The sequence below is a fragment of the Varanus komodoensis genome, unplaced genomic scaffold, assembly GCF_004798865.1.
Source record: "Varanus komodoensis strain SLA01 unplaced genomic scaffold, ASM479886v1 scaffold93, whole genome shotgun sequence".
Classification (NCBI taxonomy): Eukaryota; Metazoa; Chordata; class Lepidosauria; order Squamata; family Varanidae; genus Varanus; species Varanus komodoensis.
In genome coordinates, this window is record NW_025336635.1 from 1,317,109 (window position 1) to 1,331,234 (window position 14,126).

The 14,126-nt window shown below is 47.3% G+C and overlaps 1 long non-coding RNA gene across 1 annotated transcript; it reads left to right on the forward strand.

Moving 5' to 3' along the window:
• The first annotated feature begins 1,955 nt into the window (after positions 1-1,955).
• On the forward strand, positions 1,956-3,934 carry LOC123017477. The gene is made up of 2 exons (XR_006413610.1): positions 1,956-2,278; positions 3,366-3,934. It is a non-coding gene; the product is annotated as an uncharacterized LOC123017477 (long non-coding RNA).
• The last annotated feature ends 10,192 nt before the right edge of the window (positions 3,935-14,126 follow it).

The window sequence follows — 14,126 nt, forward strand, 5'->3', positions numbered from 1 at the left end:
CAGGCAGGGTGTGGTTGGGACCACCAGGGACTTTGACGCCTTGGGGAAGAAACTCAGGGAGCTGAAGGCCCAAGTGGCCTTCTCGTCAATCTTACCTGTCCGGGGATTTGGGCCAGGAAGGGACAGGAGGGCCTCCGAGGTGAACGACTGGCTTAGGGTGTGGTGCCAGAAGGAACGCTTCGGGTTCCTCGACCACGGCACTCATTTTCTTGCCAATGGACTTCTGGCAAGGGACGGGTTATACCTCACAAGGATGGGGAAAAGGTCCTTTGGAGATGCTCTAGTGAGCTTCGTCCGGAAGACTTTAAACTGAGCCGGGGGGGTGGGGGGGTGGGTTCAGGCCCCCCAGTAACGTGTCTGCACTGGACAAGTGTGGGGGGAGGATCAGGGCTCTGGGAGCAGGGTTTTAGAGGTACTGCAGGGACTGACAGGACTCCTCCAGAGAGGGGCCAGGTATCAGGGAGGATGGATGGAAGGAGGAGGCTGCGAACTCCAAGGAAGGGAAGCGGTGGGAAGGAGTTGAGGTGCATGTACACCAATGCTAGGAGCATGGGTAATAAGCAGGAAGAGCTGGAAGCTCTCCTGGGCATAGGAGGGTATGATCTGGTGGGAATCACAGGAACTTGGTGGGATGAAAGGCAAGTCTGGAATGTGAACATAGAAGGGTATCACCTTTTTAGAAAGGACAGGAAGGGAAAGAGAGGTGGGAGCGTGGCTTTATACATCAGGGAAGGGATAGGATGCAGTGAGACAGAATGCAGCACAGATGGGGATTCAGTAGAGGCAGTCTGGGTGAAACTTAGCGGTTTTGACAGGGAAAGAGACCTGACAGTGGGGGTATGTTGTCGCCCTCCAGGTCAACTTGAGACCCTGGATGATGTCCTGACAGGCCAGATTCTAAGGATATCTTGGGGGAGAGACACAGTAATTATGGGAGATTTCAATCTCCCAGATATTACTTGGGAGACTCACTCGGCAGTGACAGCCAGGTCATGTCGCTTCCTAGAAGCTATAGAGGGAGGGTTTTTCACACAGAGGGTCTGAGAGGTGATGAGGGGGGGAAACATCCTTGACTTGGTCTTGACCAATAGGGAGGAGCTGATAGATGAAGTACAGATTAGGGGAGCTCTGGATGCGAGTGATCACTCCATCCTTTGCTTTGAGATCAGGGGACTGGGGACGTGCAGCAGGTCGAGCACTAGAAGCTGGGACTTCAAGAGGGCCAACTTAGGCCAACTGAAGGCCAGACTGGGGAAAGTCTCCTGGGAAAGGTTACTGGAAGGCAAGCGAGTTGAGGGGGGGTGGATAGCACTCAAAAGGGAGGTTTTGGAGGCGCAAGCCTTGACAATACCTCTAGTCAGTAAGGTGGGGAGGTGGAGGAGAGTGCCGCCATGGATACGAAAGGAGGTGGTTAGAGGGATTAGACGAAAGAGGAACCTCCGTAGGAAATGGGAACTGGGGCAAATAGACAAAAGGGTATACCAGGAGGAGGAGGCCCGTTGCAGAAGGATTCTTCGCAAGGCTAAGGCTGATTACGAGCTGAGACTTGCCAAGAATATCAAGAGCAACAAAAAGGGCTTCTTTCAGCATGTAAATAGGAAGAGGAAGGGGAGACAAGTGGTGGGGCCACTAAATAAGGAGGAAGGAGATCCAGTGACTGATATGAGGGAACAGGCACAGATGCTAAATGACTATTTTGCCTCTGTGTTCTTCCCAAAGCAGGATGGGGGAGATCCGCATAGGAGATTAGATGAGGCTGGGGACTCAGGGGCACAGATTAGAGTCACCCCCCTTGAAGTAGAGGGGTTCCTCAGGGCATTGGACATTGCAAAGGTGCCAGGCCCTGACGGGTTACACCTGAGAGTACTTAGAGAGTTGGCAGGGGTTCTCTCACGCCCGCTGGCCTCCATTTTTGAGGTCTTGTGGAGAACGAGTGACGTTCCAGAGGACGGGAGCGGAGCCGGCTGGTGCCGGAGGTCAGACTAGATGGCCCAGGAGACCCCTTCTGACTCGCTCTGTTTCTGTGTTTCTAAACTGGGGTCTTTGCTCCAGAGGTGTGTTTTTTCCTGACTCGGCTGTTATCCTAATGCAATGCATGCAAAATGGGACTGCAAAAATTGATCTGAGTATCCACACATTCAGTGTAGTAGCTATTTTAACATGGATTTGCGGATTCCAAATGATCACATTTCAATCATGGAGGAGAGAAGTGCCTGTTGGAACCTACCAAGAATCCAGTAGGAAGATCATTCAGTGTGCTCATATGCATTCTAGCAAGGTGTGTTACAAAGAGTCCTGTATACTTAGACTCATGGCGTTGCTGGAGGCAAAAAGGGTGACCATCGGTTCAGGCTGAAAAGACCAGATTTTTTGGGGGGGCGGGTGTCTATAATTGGATTTTCCATTACCAGCAGTAAGCCCTTCTCTCCCTCCTTGGGCCCCAATCTTCTGGGAGAATTGCAGTGTTGGGGGCGGGGGGAATGAATATTTCTCCCCGTGCTCTTTCTGTCATCTGCATCTCTTCTTTCCCAAAGCTACTAGTAGGTCCATGGAAACAAAAACAATAGAGGAAACTGATTTTGCTTGTTTGTTTTGCTCTTCTGCTGCAATTTCATTGAAGCTTTGGGGAAGGGAACTAGATAATCCCAAGTTATTCCATGAGTGCCTTATTTAAAGATACTATACTGCAACTGAAGAACCTGTTTCACTGTCATCTTATAATTGCAAATAATGAATAAAGAAGGATATTTTTTGCACCAGGTTTTGGGTTTTTAAAAATAAAACTCTGCAGGGTTGCTGCCCCAGTCAATAATTACTGCTGGTATTATGGATCAGAGAGATGGGATTTTTTGTATTTTATTTTTGTATTAAAATTTTTGTATTTTAATTTATTTTTTGTATTTTAACTTTATGTTGTGAGCCGCCCCGAGGCTTCGGCGAATGGGGCGGCATAGAAATGTTTTAATAAATAAATAAAATAAATAAATTATTTCCCTCATGACAAATTTCTCATAACTATAAGCATCTGCCATGCCTCCCCTTGATAGGCTGCCATCCCCTTCTTTCCTCCTCTTTCCTCTTCTTTCCTCTTCTCTTCCCTGGAGTCTGTCAAGTGAAGGAAATTTCTTGCAGAAGTTTGGAAATAAGGCTGAGGACCACATATAGTTTGGCTTTTGCTTTAGCCCCTTCTAAGCAAAGTGAACCAATCTCTCCCAGGCTGTTTGTGACAAGCTGGCTTCCAGGCCAGGCTTCTATCGCCATTCCCCATTCACGGAATGTTGTTGGGAGGTCCAGATGGCCTCATCTCTGCATAACCTTCCCATGTTTTCCCACTGCTTTCTTCTTGTTCTTCTTTCTTTCTGCAGAAAAACCACCAAGTTAAAAAGATGGCCCTGCTGCACCATATTTTCTAATTAGCACTGCTGGGAGCCCACGGTCTGGAAGCACTCCAAGTCTTTGGCACGTCTGCAAACCAAGCGACACAAACTTTGCGTAGCCTGAGCTGTCGCTTCGAAATCAGAGGTTGCGATGTGGTGAGAATTTCTTCTACGAATCAAGATAGAAAACAGAAATCTGACACATTTATCAGAGGCCTTGAATTCTGCACACTAAGGGATAACAGCGAGGGCAGAGCACGCAAACCCTGCGGAATTTGCAGATTGTTTAAAGCATTGTTTAAAAGCTAGTAGGAAGAGTCCAAATGTGGCCAATATTCATTTGCAAATAAGTTTGGAACTGAGGTGAAAACGAAAAGTGCTTTTCTTTGATCAGAAGCCAAAATCAGTTGGTGTTTCATTCTTCACATGACCTCCAGTGGCAACTAAATCCGCTTTAGGCAACCCAGCAGGAAATGTGGACACAAGTTGCTTCTTCTTTTCTGCCTGTTTTCCCTTTTTTGCTAAAAGGCTATAAATACGTGACGTCTGTGCTTCCAGGCATGTCGGTCTGCCTTTTCAGGCTCTTGCTCCACTTCTGTACCTTTTGACATCAGCCTGATTGCAAGGGTATAGTTGAGGGAGGGGAGGTGGGCTGTTTCCCCCGGATATTCCAGGGCATTGCACTTTTAGCTTTCACAGACTGGGTTTGCCTGATGCAACAAGTGACCACCGATTGATACCAGGGATTGTCATGTCGTCCAAATCCAGTTGAGGGGAGTTACCATTGCGACCTGTCATGGTGGAGAACCTGTCTTGGTGCCCATGCCTCAGACAACACAACTCATCGTGGGGAATCCCCAGAACGAGAGTCACTTGGCATCTGTTGATTTCTCAGATCAAGCTGCTGAGAAAAGTGATGGAGCAGCAGAGGCTTGGGGCCGGGGGAGTCAGTTGGCAATCCAACTGGGAACAACAAAGCCCATGCATCAGATTTTGTTCTCTTCCAAATGGCTCTGAGTGGGTGCTTTGTAGCTGCAGTCATTGTGGGAAGGTCCTGGTTCATTACAGGTCTAGAAAAAGTCTTGTGATGAAAGCCTTACATTGCGCAATGGCTGCCTTTACAAGAAATCGGCTTCCTTACTTTTCCTTTTATTTTTTGTTTCTGCTTTGTCTGTTGAAGCTTGATAGTTGGGTTCACGTTATTGATGCAGCAGTATTAGACTGAGATAGCTATTACCAATGGGTTTGGTCTTTTTTCTTTTCAGGAATAGATTTTTCTAATAATTAAAACCATTCTAGCCATTACACTAGCCAATAAAAACACATTACAGATATGTCTCTCTTACTCATATCCACTAAATAATACCAAATTCTTATTCCCCTCTCATTTCTAAAACATGCATTATCACTAAATATGCCAATTAGAATGCCAAACAAATGAACGGAAGCCAGAGCCTTTGCGGGATACCTCTTCTTTTCATACTTACTAAATGCTCTTATCTCTTTGCCTGTGCAAACCCTTACATGGACATCCACATGGTGCGCATGTCGTGAGCGGAGCCAGCTGGTGCTGGAGGTCAGACTAGATGGCCCGGGAGGACCCTTCTGACTCGCTGTTTCTACGGTCAGACTTTCTGCATCATACACATTTTGCTTTCTGTATTAAATGAGCTCCCCTTTCTCTCTGAAACACTAAAGCTAGCAACACAAATACACTTTGGGTGCAATCCTGAGCATATTCAGACACAAAAACGGCCTAGCTACTCCCAGCATGCCCCAGCCGCCCAAGCTGACTGGGGCATGCTGGGAGTAGTAGGCCTTTTCTCTGTGTCTAAATATGCATAGGATTCCACCTCTATTAGCCTACCATTAGACCATGGGCTGTTCTGGATTCCCTTACATTGCTTTGCATGCAACTCCTTGTACTTTCCTCTTTTCTCTGGTTCCCCCCCTCCCACCACCACCAGTCTGGGATTGAATTATTGACTGCTGACTTAAGAACATTAGAAGAGCCCTGATGCATCAGGCCAAGGGTCCACCTAACCCAGCATCCTGTGCACAAGCAAGGTAGGAGTGCAGCCAGCTGCACCTCCTGCCCTGTCCCTCCGCACCTGGGTACAGAGTCGCACCACACCACACCTGATCCTGGGGGTATCATATACCCATCCAGACTAGCCTCCTGTATGAACTTAAGCAATACCCTTTCAAACTATCCACACTGGTAGACACAAATACATCTTGCGGAAGTAAATTTCATAATTTACCCATGTGCGGTGTGAGGAAGGACTTCCTTTTATCGGTCCTGGATCTCCCACCAATCTGCTTCATATGAGAGCTTGGCCAACGTATTGATCTGGCTTGCATGCCAAAAACAATGCAAGTATGCTGACTCTGGGGTCAGTGCACGGTGAATTCATGGAACCCAATTAGCCTTCTCCTAGGGATCCTCTGTCCAAGTTCTTATCAGTTGGGTCAGACAGGGAACTGTAGCCTGTCTCACAGCACTGGGAAGGCACCAAAGCCTCTCTGGTCTTCACATCTGTCAGAGGACCATGCTCCTCATTTTTATCCGATTGTGCTGTCCAGCCATTGACAGATTTACTCCAAATGAAGTCGCCCTTCTCCATTGCCTTCAGAACGTGCCCCCTTCCCACTCAAGCCAAGTTTCTTTCCCCAAATGATTACAATCCGGAGAACAAACACACACAAAATGAGTTTTTAAGTGAGTGGTGAGAGAAACAAATCAATAACTATCAACTCAGAGCTGACCCCCTTTAGTCATGGCTGGATTTGCCAAGCTACCTCGTGGCAGGTCGGCTGGTCCTTAGGCCTAGATTTATCTTATTCTTCTGAATTCCCTTCCACTGGTTTCTCCCTTAAAATGTGCTCCCCAGAGAGGTCCGCCTGGCGCCTTCGTTATTTGTTTTTCGGTGCCAGGCTAAGACCTTTTTATTCAAACAATATTTTAACAATGTTTAATATTTATAGGTTTTAATTGTGCAACCAGGGTGTTTCTGGGTTTTAACTGTATTTGTTATTATATTTATTTATTTGTGTGAGCCATCTTGAGGCTATATAGCAAGGGGACGGCATACAAAAACTAAATAAATAAAATGGTAACTGAGAGTTCTTCGGGGTCCAGTTTTAACCCATAACAGCCCACGGCTTTGGGGGCACATCAAATCCCGACCCAGACAGCTCCAGGGCGAGACTGTTTCTGTCTTCCTACAATTGCGCTTTCATTGCAAGCACTCCGCTTCCTTAGGGGTAAACTCTCAATCTTTCCAGGCTAAGCCAAGTTCCAGCTTCTGATAGCTTCCCGCCCTTCACGAAAATAGTAGCGTCTGTGTCATAACAGCCTTTTATGAATCATAATTTCTCTCTGCCTCAACGGCTGGGGCATCTTTATTCAGCTCACTGATCTTATGCAACACACGGCTTGTCTTTCGTAGTCTAGTGGGAGAAACATCTGGAGGATTCTAAGAGACCTTCTATCGCTTCCATTTGATTGCACTTTGCTTGCCTTACTGCTGGTTTGTGGACGCTTTATAGACTGGCTTTTATTGCTCTCTTTGTGGTCACTGCAGGTTTTCAGCTTCGATGTTTAGGATTTATTACAGTTCAGCCTATTATTAAATTGCATTGCTGTTTTTAGTGTACTATCTGATGCGTGTTTAGGCAGAATAAATAAGTGGACTCCAACCTCCAAGGAGTCCCCAGCCAGCCCCCCCTTTCCCTCCACTGGGGCTCCATTCAGTGCATGGAGTGCCTTTCTGAAATGTATTTGCTCTGGGTGCCCTTGAGTAGACGTGTGATTTATAAATACTATGTCTTTACTTGCATCTAGGGCATTCTCTTATTGTCCTCGCCCTTGAGGCACATAAGCCCCTGAAGGCCCCAGTCGTTGGGCCCCCAGCTCTGAGAACTCGGGACGAGGCGAGGAGGCCATGAGGACTGCACCCTTATATACTTCTCTGCATATAGGGAGGAGGACAAGGAGAAGATTCTGCCAATTTGGGGCCACCGAGAATCTGTGGAGATACTTGACTTCCAGATTTGCAGAGAAAGGAAATTTTGGGGAACAAATTTCTTTCAGCTCTACGTTGAGCATGGGGGAAATGTGCCTTGCACAGCTCTGGGGGACCAACCCACCACTCCTCGCCATCCACTGGCACAATGGGAGCTTTGTCCCCAAGACCAATTGCATGAAAAAGAAACCGAATACAAGATGGGGAACATGTAGCTCAGCAGAACTGGAAAAGAAAAAGATCTCAGAGAAATTGTGGACAATAGGCTAATCATGAGCCGACCATGCGATGCAGCCGCCAAAAGGGCAAATACTATTTTGGGATGCATTAACAGAAGTATTACTTCCAGATCATGAGAAGTAGTGGTTCCTCTATAGTCCTCACTAGTCAGACCTCATCTAGAATATTGTGTCCAGTTCTGGGCACCAAGATTTAAGAAGATGCAGAAAAATTGGAAAGGGTCCAGAGGAGGGCAACAAAAACGATCCAGGGTATGGAAACACTATGAAGAGAGATGGAGAGAACTGGGCATGTTCAGCCTTGAGAAGAGAAGACTGAGAGGAGACCTGATATTCCTCTATAAGTACCTCCAAGGCTGTCACAAAGGGGAAGGTCAGGATCTCTTCTTGCTGATGCCAGAATGTAGGACACGGAATAATCAATTCAAGTTGCAACAGCCCAGGTTCAGGCTGGGCATCAGGAAAAGCTTCCTCACTGTCAGAGCAATACAGCAGTGGAACCAACTGCCCAAAGAGGTGGTTGGCTCTCCCACACTGGAGACGTTCAAAGAGAAACTGGATAGCCATCTGAGTGGGATGGTGTAACGTGGTGTCCTGCAACGGCAGCGGGTTGGACTCGATGGCCTGCATGGCCCCTTCCAACTCCACTGTTCTATGAGTCAGTGATGTGGGATGTGGTTCCAGGCTCACCAGGATGGGAAGAGAGAAAGGATACATTGCCCATTTGATATACTGGGCCCTCCATGGAAGGGGTCCTCCTGCAGGACCTGGGACCACCTAGAAGACGCTGTCATGAGCGACACGGTTGGCACAACCTGGAGCGTGATCCTGCATCACCCGTCCTGGTGAAAACGAGGGTTCCGGTGCATCAGTGCAGTTCCAAGTGGACCAGTTCTACTGGGAATCAGAGGAACACTTTCAGGTTATTGTGCCACTTCTGCACAAGGTTAAGCACATAAGATTCAGGCTGGACATCAGCCTTTTTCCCTACATGCCCTCCCACCCCTTGAGATCGGCAGCAGAGGCCCTCCTCCGGGAACCTTCTTTGAAAGAGGTTAGGAGACGGAGTACCTGGAGGAGGGCCTTCTCTGCGGTGGTGCTCTGGCTATGGAATGCGCTCCCTAGAGAGGTCCGCCTGGCGCCGTCATTATATGCTTTTCAGCGCAAGGTTTTTATTTAACCTTTTTATTTAACCAATATTTTAACATAAAGTAATTTTAATTGTATTAGATTAATTTATTTTAAATAGATTAGTTTTATGCTCAGTTGTGGAATAGTTAATTTATTTTATTTAGGATTTGAAGTAATGTTGTAAGCTGTCCAGAGACGACTGTGATGGACTGCCTACAAATTTTCTAAATAAATAAATAAGAAGAGCCCTGCTGGATCAGCCCACAGGCCTGCCGAGTTCAGCAATCTATTGCTGTCTCTAGCATCCAACATCGCCACCCTTGCCGTATTCTGAGCAAGTTTCCTTGATGAACCTGTCTGGTTTGTGAGAGGAACCGTAGCTGCAGAATGCCACAACAAGTTCCTCCCTCCCAGGAATGGCCCACGTGTGTGCGCCATTCTAAGAGGCACAGCAATGAGGTCTGGCCGCACCATTTGCGCTGCTTCATTCAGGGTCCTTCAGCAAGCAGTCGGCAGCCTGACGCGGAGCACTTCTCCAAGAGCGATAGAAAAAGTAGCTGACATCCCGTCCCGTGAGCAGTGAGTTGTGTTTATACATGCAAGGTGCATTCAGATTTGCTTCGTCTAGGCAACTGAGCTAACCAGAAGGCAGGCAGGCAGGCAGGCCGGCCTTCTGTTTGCCAACGGCTCCGCAAGGGTGTTCATTAAGCCATCCCGAATGCTACGTGCTCAGCACCACCAGAGGCCCAGCACGGCCCCCTCTGAGGTGGAGCGACTGATCCTGCAGGGCAGTGCTGAGCCCCTGGCTGCAGCACCCCTGCTGATTTGCTCTTCCCTCTCATTTCCAAACCACTCCTGATCCCTGAGCGTCAGCAGAAGAGGGGAAAGCTGGGTCCCCACGTTTCCTTTGATGGGACACCTCCAAGGAAAACACACAGATCCTCGGCTGATGAGTCATGGGCATGGCATCAAGCCCACTGAGTCAGACCCAAGCCAACACCCCAGGTCGCCCAGTTGGGTGGGGTGGAGGGAGGTTAACTTGTTATATCCATGATGCAGTCAGCTGCCGATCCTGGCGACGCACCGTGCCTCCCCCCCCCCCCACTGCAGAATATCAGGAACTCTGTGGAGGGCTTTTATGGATGATGTTGATAAATATTTCAGTCCCACTCTACTCCTGATGCATCCAGAGTAGCTCTCAAAGCAGATTTAAGACAGACAGACAAACATAAAAAGCAAGTGAAAGCAGCAACAAACTAAACCCAACAGTATAAACAGACAATATGTTAAGAATTATGGTAAACCCAACTAGTCACCAGCTCTAACATTGCATATCAAAAGCTTACTGAACTAAAAATAAAAAATGTCTTCAGGTTCTGATGGAAAAGACTTGAATTTTCATATGTCTCACAGCACTAAATTTGGATCTCCTGCGGTATGTGTACCAAACAAGGGACTAAATCAATCCTTCTTCTCTCCAGCGTGTGTGTGTGCAAGCATGCCTTTATTTGCAAAAAGGTATTTGTTGTATTCATACTGTTCACATGCGGGGGGGGGGGTGCATTGCACACTTTAAATGTCTTGGCAATGCACTGAAATCATACGATCTCGGGAGCAGCCTTCACAGGGAGTTGGAACTTGAATTGGTGGGGTGAGTGTTGGTGGTACAGTGGTGGGATGGAGCTGGGATGGAGGTCAGGCTGCAAGAAAACACACTGGCACCTGAAATGGCACCGCCATCATCCAGGCTCTCTTCCCTTCACCAGCACCCAGCTGCACGAATATCGAGCACAGGGCAGAGTGAAGAATGAGATTCTGAAGGGGTGAAAAGATGAAAACAATGGGGAAGTGCAAAATCACAATACAGAAACATCAACAAATCCTTATATACAATCAGAGATACAAAATTCCTTAAGACAAAGCATGAGCTGACCAGGTATTTTTATGCTGCAAAGAAAGTGCAGGTGCCCAATGACTTGCAGCATTGTTTCAATTCAGCGGGGAGATATTTGAGAGCACGTGAATCATTCGCATAACTCGGGGCTAGAAAGGAAAAACCCTGCAGCTGTGATTCTGGAGGAGAGGGCAGGTGTGGCGCTTCACTTAATGTATAAAACTTGTCACTTTTATCAGGGCAACTTGAACAAAACCCAGACAAGGGGAGAGTTCACAGCACTTGCCTGCTATAGAAGTGCCCTCCTCACCCATGAGGACAAGATGGTATTGACGCCCATGCCACACAGAAAAGCCAGATGGGACCAGCAGCAGAATGTTCCCTCAGTGCCTCCAGTGGGGCAGCATCTCTACCGTGGGGGATGCGGGGCAGGCTGTGTGTTCGTAGCCCTCCACCCCATTCCCCTCTGCCACCTCCTAGCATCTGCTGCCCGAGGAGGCTGCCTCACTTTGCCCAACAATGCGGCTGCCCCTAGCCCAGCCCTCTCTCTGCAGTAACGAAACTGAAGAGCTGCCTTCTCCTGGCCCTTTGCCCACAACCCCTCATAAAGCTCCAGTTCCATGCCATGAACACAAACCGAGGCACGCACTGAAAGAGCACGTGATCACGCGTCCTTCTGCCACCCTCTGGACACACGTTTTCGAAAAGGTGTGAACCCTGCAGGGCAGATTTACCAGCCGGCTCACTCTCGGCACCTCAGCTCCCGGTCTGTAAAAGGGGCGCAGTCACAATGATTCGCTTCAGAGAGCTGTCATTGTGCGAATGATTAGTGAGTTTGGCAAAGCTGCACACACACTTCCCGAGTCTTGTATGAGTGACTATTAATAAACAGCTCAAGGCTAAACTTAAAGTTGGCATCCTTGACGCATTCGCTGCCTTGCGGTTGTGGCGACTTCTTTAGTCGAAGTGCTCTTAATGCCGCCACACCCACATGCATTCTTCCCGTTTGGATCAGAGCAGGATCCGAGAGGGCTGGCGGGGCGTGTGCGTCTGGTTTTCCGTCTGCTTTCAAAACCAGGCTGTTGGAGTCTCCCTGGAAGTCAGGCCCTGATCCAAAAGCCACACCCGTGGTTGTGTGCCTCTGGTTAGAAGCAGGAAGGTTGTTCTTGGCCGTATATTTGATTGATTGATTGACTCATTGATGGATGGATTCAAGTTTTTATATGCTGTCCCATTACTAAAAAGTCTCCAGACGGCTTACAAAGAATAAAAACAAAAAACAAACCACAACAACAACACACTGCATCCAATAAATAGTGACTAAAAACAAGAATAAAACCAGTTAATTATTAAAATATTGGGAAAATTAAAAGGTCTTCACCTGACCCTGAAAAGAATAAAGCTATAGCACCAGGCGAACCTCCCTGGGGAGCATGTTCTACTTTGCACATGCTCAGAGGCACCCATTTGCCGCCTTCTCTGGCACCAAAGAAAAAGTCTAATAAAGGTCCAGCAGAATAAATTCTTCCTAGGTGCCCAAATGTACATATGGGCAAGGATCTGGAACTGTTAACAGCTGTGTATAAGGGGGGGGGGGAATCCATGGTGTAGTTTGTCCCCACCCTGCAGAAACACAGACTGCTGCTGCTGCTGCTGTTGCTGAAATTCTGTAAAACAATTGAAGTTACCCTTTCATTGAACTTGCCCTTAAGGGCTTCCTGGCACTGCCATGCCAGTGGCGATCCAGACAGTGGGTGGGGAGGGTGGATCTGGTCTGCTAGCTGATCTCCAGGAGATTTGCAGTAGATCAGGAAGAATTTCTGCTCCTGATTATTTCAAAACAGTGTCAACAGAATGACTCTCCCCCTCTTGGCCTCCTCAGTTACACAGCTGAAAGAAAAAAGCTTGGGGTAACCAAGTAGCGGTTTTGTTGCCTGGAAAGAAGGTGAGCACCATTCAGTTTTGGCAAAACAGATTCGTGGGCTTGGAGTTCTTTAATTCCAAATACTCTTTTGCACCAGGTCCTGGTTGGTAAGTGCTGGAGTTCTATTTTAAAAACATGCACAAAAAACCCTGAAGTCTGTCCATTCTGCTCACATCAGTTCCACACCTGGCCTGAAAAGGGGGGGGGGCCAGGAAGAGGAACCAGCTCTCCCTTCTTCTCAAGGCTCAAGTGCTGCCAACTTCAGAATTATTTTATTTAGTTAGTTATTATTTTTCAACATGATTAACTGCCCTTCATCTGCGAGGCTCTTAGGAGGGAATATATAGCATTAAAAGCAATAAAACAATTCATGTTTAAAACAATATGATAATAGATTAAAACTCAAGAAACATAGAACTATAGTTCAGCAGGGTCAGTAGGCCATCGGGTCTTTTGGAAGAGCAAGCCTTCAGCTGGCAACTGGCTACTGGAAATGCAAGCATCAATTTCTGGGGGATAATGGTTAGGAATCAAAACTAAAACAAGATTGGCACTAATAATATCTCCTTTGGAAGAGCATTCTGAGTTCAAGTGGCCCCAAAGAGATGAACCTTTTGCTTCCAGTTTGAAGGCAGTGACCTTCAAGTTAACTCTGGTTAGTACTGCACAAAAAAGGCACTGATTAGCTGCTTCTAAATTTTTTCACGAGTACCTTGTAAACCCTATAATGAAACAATCCACAATGAAGCAGGAGATAGTGCCAGGAGATGAGTTGCTCAGCTCAGAAGAAACTCAGCTACTGGGAAATTGCAAAAGTAGAACTGCAGCTGAACATTAGGAAATCAAAAACTCTTCTTCACTGTAGAATTACACAACTTCAGTATCAATATCTAGTGACTAAGAGCGTGGGACTGGGACTCAGATGATCTGGCTTCTAGTCCCCACTCAGCCATGGAGCCAACTGGGTGACTTTGGGCCAGTCACAGACTCGCAGCCCAACCTACCTCACAGGGTTGTTGTTGTGGGGATAAGATTGAGATTAGCAGGACTACAGCCAAGAAATTAGAAGAAGATGGAGCCTTACAAAGGCAGCAATAAAGCAGCCAAAACAGATAATCAAGAGTAAGGACATGTTGCTGGAGACCAAGTTCCAAGATAATCCACACTCTTGTAATTCCCTATCATTATCTATGGGTGCAAAAGCTGGACAGTGAAGAAGCTGACAGAAAGAACATTGATGTGTTTGAAACATGGTTCAAGAGGAGAGCTTTGCACATACACTGGACCAAAAGGAAAGAATGATGAACAAGTGGATCCTAGATCCTAGGGTATGCCGGGAGGAGGAGGCCCGTTGAAGAAGGATTCTTCGCAAGGCTAAGGCTGATTACGAGCTGAGACTTGCCAAGAATATCAAGAGCAACAAAAAGGGCTTCTTTCAGCATGTAAATAGGAAGAGGAAGGGGAGACAAGTGGTGGGTCCACTAAATAAGGAGGAAGGAGATCCAGTGACTGATATGAGGGAACAGGCACAGA